Source organism: Drosophila simulans, chromosome 2L, assembly GCF_016746395.2.
Source record: "Drosophila simulans strain w501 chromosome 2L, Prin_Dsim_3.1, whole genome shotgun sequence".
Classification (NCBI taxonomy): domain Eukaryota; kingdom Metazoa; phylum Arthropoda; class Insecta; order Diptera; family Drosophilidae; genus Drosophila; species Drosophila simulans.
The window spans coordinates 3,228,970-3,235,928 of NC_052520.2; the positions used below are offsets into that span (position 1 = coordinate 3,228,970).

Genomic DNA, 6,959 nt, shown 5'->3' on the forward strand with positions numbered 1-6,959 from the left:
TGGTCTACTCTCATTGTCCTGCGAGATGCCATGCCATGACAGCTGCCCACTTCTGCTGGCCATGCAAATATTCACCGACGCATCCGACACCTACAGTCATGGCCAAAATAGTAGCAGTGGCCGTATTTAAAGGCAATATAACATATAAAACTTTATTACCTTAATACTGTGCATCTTGTAAACTGGACTGTCCCTTTGGTAATACAAAGGTGTCTTAAAAAAATATATATTAAATATTTAAGAGAAATATATTTGATGTTGAACACAGCTGTCGAATGAATCGCAAATCGAGTGAACACAATACAAGTGGCGGAATGCAGTTGCGTTTGCAGTCTTGTTTTTTCGCTGAGCCCAACAATTTCAAATCGGATTCAGCGAGTTTTTTCGCACTTGCTAAGTTTTTGCAGGTCCTCGCTTGGATTTAGGCATTTAACGGCTTCGATTAAAACCGATTCGATTCAACGAGGTCTAACATTCCCAATTTCAAGCATTTTTAAAAGTTACTTTCCACATTTTCCTTAGAATTATTTGCCATAACTTGGCTCAAAATTGTCTTACAATCAATATTTTTACTGTTTTGAATAGCTAATGACCCAAACTAACAACTCGTATCATTTTTGGTTGACTTTCGAAAAAATTTTTTTTTTTAATTTTTTCAGTTTTTGGAAAGGGGTAACATCATAATTTTTTGCAAAAATTGATAAAATCTAAGATTTCTAAGTTGGAATGCAGTTCGATTTGGAATTTCATTACGAGTGCAATGAGGTATACCTTTCCCATTTCCGATCATTTTTTGGGGTGTTATGGTGCTTTGCCGATTCAGAAAATCAATATTTCGGCCAATTTTTGTTAAGAAGTTTACAAATCATCAGGAAATCCCCTGAGAAGCATCTAACGTTATTTTTTATGGGGTTTACATCTGACTATTCTGTATGCGACAATGCTGGAGGTAAGGTAACGAACGAATTTGGGGCAGTCGTAGCTGAAGGGCCAAATTGTTGACAATAAAGGTAGGAGATTCGCCGGACAACCACTCAGTGAGCCAACCACTAATGAAACCACACTGCACCGCAACAGCAGCAAAATGATACACAACAAAAATAAAACGGGGACGACCAACTAATTGGGAATGCTGACCAGCATGGCAATGAGGTCAGATGGCGGGCTTTCCGCAGGCAGACCAGGATCGGGGGAAACTCTGGGAAATGCAGTTCAACATCATTGCTCATGTGAACCCGCTCTTGACCTGTGGGCGGTTGGAAGGGAGGTGCTTTTCGAGTGGGTGACAGTTGTTTGTTGCACCCAAAATCGTTTAGTTTTAATTAAAATTGCAAAAATGTACTATGTGATTTGTGGCCTCTTGTCCTATGACAATTTGTTTTTGTTAAAGCTTGAACCAATTTGGTGTTGCTTCTAATTTGCATAGTAGTTCGCAATAGTTTGCAAATTTTCAGGCTTTTATGTGCTATAATTAATCATGCTCCGTTTTGATTGCGAATTGGTAAGCCAATTATATTTGATTCGCACTTAAAATTACGTATACGCCGTGTGGAGTCCCCATGCAGTCAGAAATAGGTCGCAATGTGCGCTCTGGAAATATGTAGCACACACCAGGCAAAATAAACCAAGATATGAATGCATTCACGTTGAGTCCTTTATGTGTGCAATGGGTTTCCCTCGGTTCATTCATCTGGAAAGTTAAAATGACACATGTCTGGTATTGTATTCCCCGACTAAAACTATTTCGACTGTTTGTTTTGTGAGCAAAAGCTTAAAGGACTTGAAATAAAGGTTTCTGAATGCGATTTTATACCATCCCAAGAAGTCTTTAACTCGACGAAGAACATTTGCTTATGAGTAACAATTTTAATTACGCAGCCGTCGTATGTTTCTTGTTTATTTTTGCAATAAACTTTCTGGAAAATATTTACCAACCAACTATGAGCGCAAATGTAACTAAAATAAATGCTTATTACCCACAAGACGGCAATTTGCAAATACACATATGAGTTTCTTTCGGCAAATGTTCTCGTGAAACACCAAAGTGCACTTAAAAGGGGCGGCTTGAGGCAATTTCAATTTGCTTACATCCGGCTGAATAATTCTGGCCAAAAATCGGATGAGTCTGCTGGCACATCGCATATGCAAGATAATTTTAAGCGGGAAAAAGAGCAGAGAAGTAGATTGTCATGGCGATGATGTCGGGAAAGAGAACTTTATGAAAATTTTAAATTTTTTCGATTGGACTTCATTGGCATCGACATGTGGCTATTTCTTTATTCAAGTGGTATATGGCCCTTCTGCTTTTTTTCTGCACATTTATTGGAGTCTGCACATCGTCGATTCTCGTCGCTTAAAGGGAAGCAGTAAAAATATTTCGAAAATTAAAAACCATAACAACGGGTATCGCGGGAACAAAGGACTTAACAGGCTAACGAATCGAGAATTGGGCCGACTTTTTCCTCTCCCTTACATCGTCGTCATTATGGATTTCCCATGGAACTACAGCTTTATTGGAATTCATTTATTTGCACTCGAAATGTTAATAACAACCGCTCATTGTTTGGCCTTTTTTGCTCCATTTCAAACGATTCGTGTGGCTTCAGCTTGTTCTCAATAATTATGAAATGCTTTTACACAGTCGTGTTTTACATTTATCCCTCAAAGCTTATTAAATCGTGTTTGTTTATAAATGTGTGTACCCAAGAAGACATGTTTAATTAACCGGAATATGAGCATTTGTTAATATTCGTCAGTCTTTCCTCGCCCAATAATTTAAAGAGGTTTCGATTTGCCTTCAATAAAAGTGCACTGCATTTCGCCTGATTGCAGGGATCACTTTTCGTTTACCATCGCCTCATTCAGAAGTTCCGCATAATTGGTGATTTAAAAACCAAATGAAGGGTCCTTTGCTTCCGACCAAAGGCAGATGCGATGTCAAGCGGATGTTTTCGATATTTGTCCTTCAGTTCAATATTTTCCGCAATCAATTTGAAGTAGAGCAGCGCAATGGAAAAGGGAAAATTAAGTAGGAAAAGGCTTTGCACCACAGAATGTTTAAGGGATCTTCATTACTATACAACTTTAAGCTGACACCTAGCACTGTGAAAACATTTCCCTGCCCTGCCATTTAAAAACTTGGCACCTCAGCCTGCGGCAATTTCTCAACATTATACCGCAGAGTTGAATCCCAGCAGGTGAATAAAATTCCTCTTACAGGTGCACATAAAGCAGGAGTGAACTGACCATACTTACAGCCCCATAAATTTCTGGCTATCAACACTCTGCGGGGCACCGAGGCCCAGTTGGGATAAGCAAACTGGGTCGAGACGAAGGTAAATATATAGAAAAACGCGTACTAAATGCACAAATATCATGGTAGTACATTTTTGCTAGCTGAGATGCCTTCGACCTGAGGCGCAGTTTGTGAAATTGCATCGGGGAATTATCGCGGCAGGAGGAGCAGCAGAATGCTCATAGATACTTATGGCATCGCCGAGTGAAGTGCACTTTAAAGCGGAAGAAGAGAAATGTCAGATTCCACTCGGGAATATCGCCTGCGGCTGAATAAAATCCTTTGCCAACTATTAAAGTATTTGCCAAATCCTTGCCATAAAAAGAAACGCGTTCCAATGCGAAATGGTAAGCATTCCCAGCCGTGTGATCCCTTAAGACTTTCTTTTGGACAGGGGCAGGGGCACATGAGAGGGCAGGACGATTGTCTTACCGCGTCCCCGAAGGATGTGCCAGCGGAATGTTGTGCACAACTCACATGGCCACCCGCCGAGTGGCTCCGGCTCTCCGAACAGGACTATTAGCATACAGTCATGGTCAAAATTATTTTCACAAAGTGCATTTTTGTGCATGGGTCACAAACAGTTGCTTGTGCAGCAAGTGGGGGGAGGTGAAATGCAAAAAAACTTTTGCTTTTGCAAATTCAAACCTATGCAGATTCAGATGAAAGAAGAATTGAAAAAATAACTGTTCCTATTCTCAAGGAAGAGGCAAATGAAGAGATCCTTATCAGTTGTCAGAAGTATTTGCACACGGTTTCGTCGCATCACAATTATTTTCACAACGCAATTTCTTCTTCAGTGATTGGTTTAGAGTGACAAGTGCCGGTTTGTTTGCTTAAATACATTTAAATTATTGAATAAAAATTAGATTTAATCATTTTCCTATTACAGTTATTAAATAAAATGCCCAAAACAAAAGAGTTAACAGTTGAGGCCCGGGCTGGTATTGTTGCTAGGTTTAAAGCCGGTACACCTGCGGCCAAAATAGCTGAAATATATCAAATTTCGCGTAGAACTGTCTACTACTTAATAAAAAAGTTTGATACAGTTGGCACATTAAAAAATAAAAAAAGATCAGGCCGAAAACCTGTGCTGGATCAAAGGCAATGCAGGCAAATACTTGGAGTTGTGGCGAAGAATCCTAGTGCCAGTCCGGTAAAAATTGCCTTAGAATCAAAAAATACAATTGGCAAACAAGTTAGTAGTTCTACAATTCGTCGCAGGCTAAAATAAGCTGATTTTAAGACATACGTTGTTCGCAAAACGATTGAGATCACACCAACCAACAAAACAAAACGTCTTCGATTTGCGTTGGAATATGTTAAGAAGCCTCTTGACTTTTGGTTTAATATTTTATGGACTGATGAGTCTGCATTTCAGTACCAGGGGTCATACAGCAAGCATTTTATGCATTTGAAAAATAATCAAAAGCATTTGGCAGCCCAGCCAACCAATAGATTTGGTGGGGGCACAGTCATGTTTTGGGGATGTCTTTCCTATTATGGATTCGGAGACTTGGTACCGATAGAAGGAACTTTAAATCAGAACGGATACCTTCTTATCTTAAACAACCATGCTTTTACGTCTGGAAATAGACTTTTTCCAACTACTGAATGGATTCTTCAGCAGGACAATGCTCCATGCCATAAGGGTAGGATACCAACAAAATTTTTAAACGACCTTAATCTGGCGGTTCTTCCGTGGCCCCCCCAAAGCCCAGACCTTAATATCATTGAAAACGTTTGGGCTTTTATTAAAAACCAACGAACTATTGATAAAAATAGAAAACGAGAGGGAGCCATCATTGAAATAGCGGAGATTTGGTCCAAATTGACATTAGAATTTGCACAAACTTTGGTAAGGTCAATACCAAAAAGACTTCAAGCAGTTATTGATGCCAAAGGTGGTGTTACAAAATATTAGTATTGTATTTATATAAAATAAAGAAATTCTTATGTTGAAATTAGATGTTAAGCTGAAATTTACTAAATTAAGTTGAGTGAAAATACTTTTGAAGCGCAATAAACATGTGAAAATACTATTGACAACTTGCATGCATATTTTCTTTTGCTTTAAGCTTTGTACTATGAACCGTTATCTTTCGTATTTCTTTTCGACTACCTTCTGCATAGATCAAGCTAAGCGATAAGAACTATTTCAGGCAAATCGGACAACAACAAGAAGAAATATAACAAAAAGAAGTTGAAGTTTGCAAATATTGTGCGTTGTGAAAATACTTTTGACCACCTCTGTATTCCCGCCATGCGGCTGCCACTTAATGATGCAGAAATGTAACCAGAGTCGGAATCTGGCCAAAATCCACGCTCGCTGCTTTCAAGCCATTGATTATGCCAGCTAGAGCTCCAGATTTTCTACTCATGCACTTACAGAAAATATGGGTTGGAGTAAAAGTCCTTGTTCCTTGAAAGAACAATGTTTAGGAATTATTTGTAAGGATTCTTTCAATATTTTGAAGGTTGATGCAGAGCATCACGGATAAAGGTGTCTAAAAGTTTTCAATAACTTTAATTTCGAACGGCTTTATGAATACTTGTTTTTCCTTCTGCGTATCCACTTAGATACATATTATTTTTGGCTTTCGCAGATGCAATTCCGTGGCTGCGATTTTCGCTTGACGAATGAGCACGGGGCGTATTGATCCCGGTTATATTTACCAATTTATTCATGTCAGAAACGTGAACGGAAACTACAAACTACGGCAAAGTTGGGGTTGTGCTCGGCTTTGGATGGTTGCCGTTGAGCAGACATTTCTCATGCAGAGATTTTCATCTGTTCCCGTGTTACGTTTCTGTTTTTGTTATGCTTTCATTACAAAATAGCAGTGCCCAGGCGCCAGGACTCCAGGACTCGGAGGTACAAGTGTGTGCACATCAATTTCCCCATTCAGTACACTCGCTCAGCCAGAAGGGATTGGGAAAGGGGAAATAAACCTGGGCGATATTCCATTCAAATTCGGAAACTTGCTCTGCCATTTCTGTCTGTGGCTTTCCAATTAAAATATAGCTCAGTGCCAGGCATCGAATGTGATTAATCAATCGGGGGACTCGACTCATCGCTAATCAAAGCCAGCCTTGCTCTCGTTACGCTTTCTTTTCATTAGTTTTTCTCGCTTTCCCACCGCTTTTCCCGGCTGCAGCTGCCAGCACAAAGGATTAAATTAAATATTCTGCTAATCAGGCGAAAGAATTGTTGCACAATCGGCGACTAAACGCCGGAATCCGATTCGAATACCGGATTCCTCTTCAGAATGCCCTCGAGATGTCGACAGTCAAATGATTACCAATTAAGTATGCAAATTGTCTCTGGGCCACACAGACCCGCCAAGATGTTCAATCTGGCTTAATCCTTGCGCTTTATGGCGCATTTTTTTTCTCCTTATCTAATTCTAATTGAGGACAGCACTTTTCACATTGAAATTTAATTAGAGTTGGTCCTTCGCCTGGAGGCGTTTGCAAAAAACGAGAGGCAGCTGCTGAAATTCACACAAAAGTTCGTGCCTATTAAAATAATAATCCTTTTCTTGAAAAAATAGAGCACAGCAAAGAGTGCGTGGAAAGTGTGAGTAATTAAATCCGCCTTTAAAGCTGCGATTCCAGACCGCGATGCCGCTTGAAATTGGTGGACGTCATCGGGAGAAATCCA

General features: G+C 39.7%; 1 long non-coding RNA gene across 1 annotated transcript; it reads left to right on the forward strand.

Moving 5' to 3' along the window:
- The first annotated feature begins 3,812 nt into the window (after positions 1-3,812).
- Positions 3,813-5,344, forward strand: LOC120285308. The gene is made up of 2 exons (XR_005544565.2): positions 3,813-4,121; positions 4,188-5,344. It is a non-coding gene; the product is annotated as an uncharacterized LOC120285308 (long non-coding RNA).
- The last annotated feature ends 1,615 nt before the right edge of the window (positions 5,345-6,959 follow it).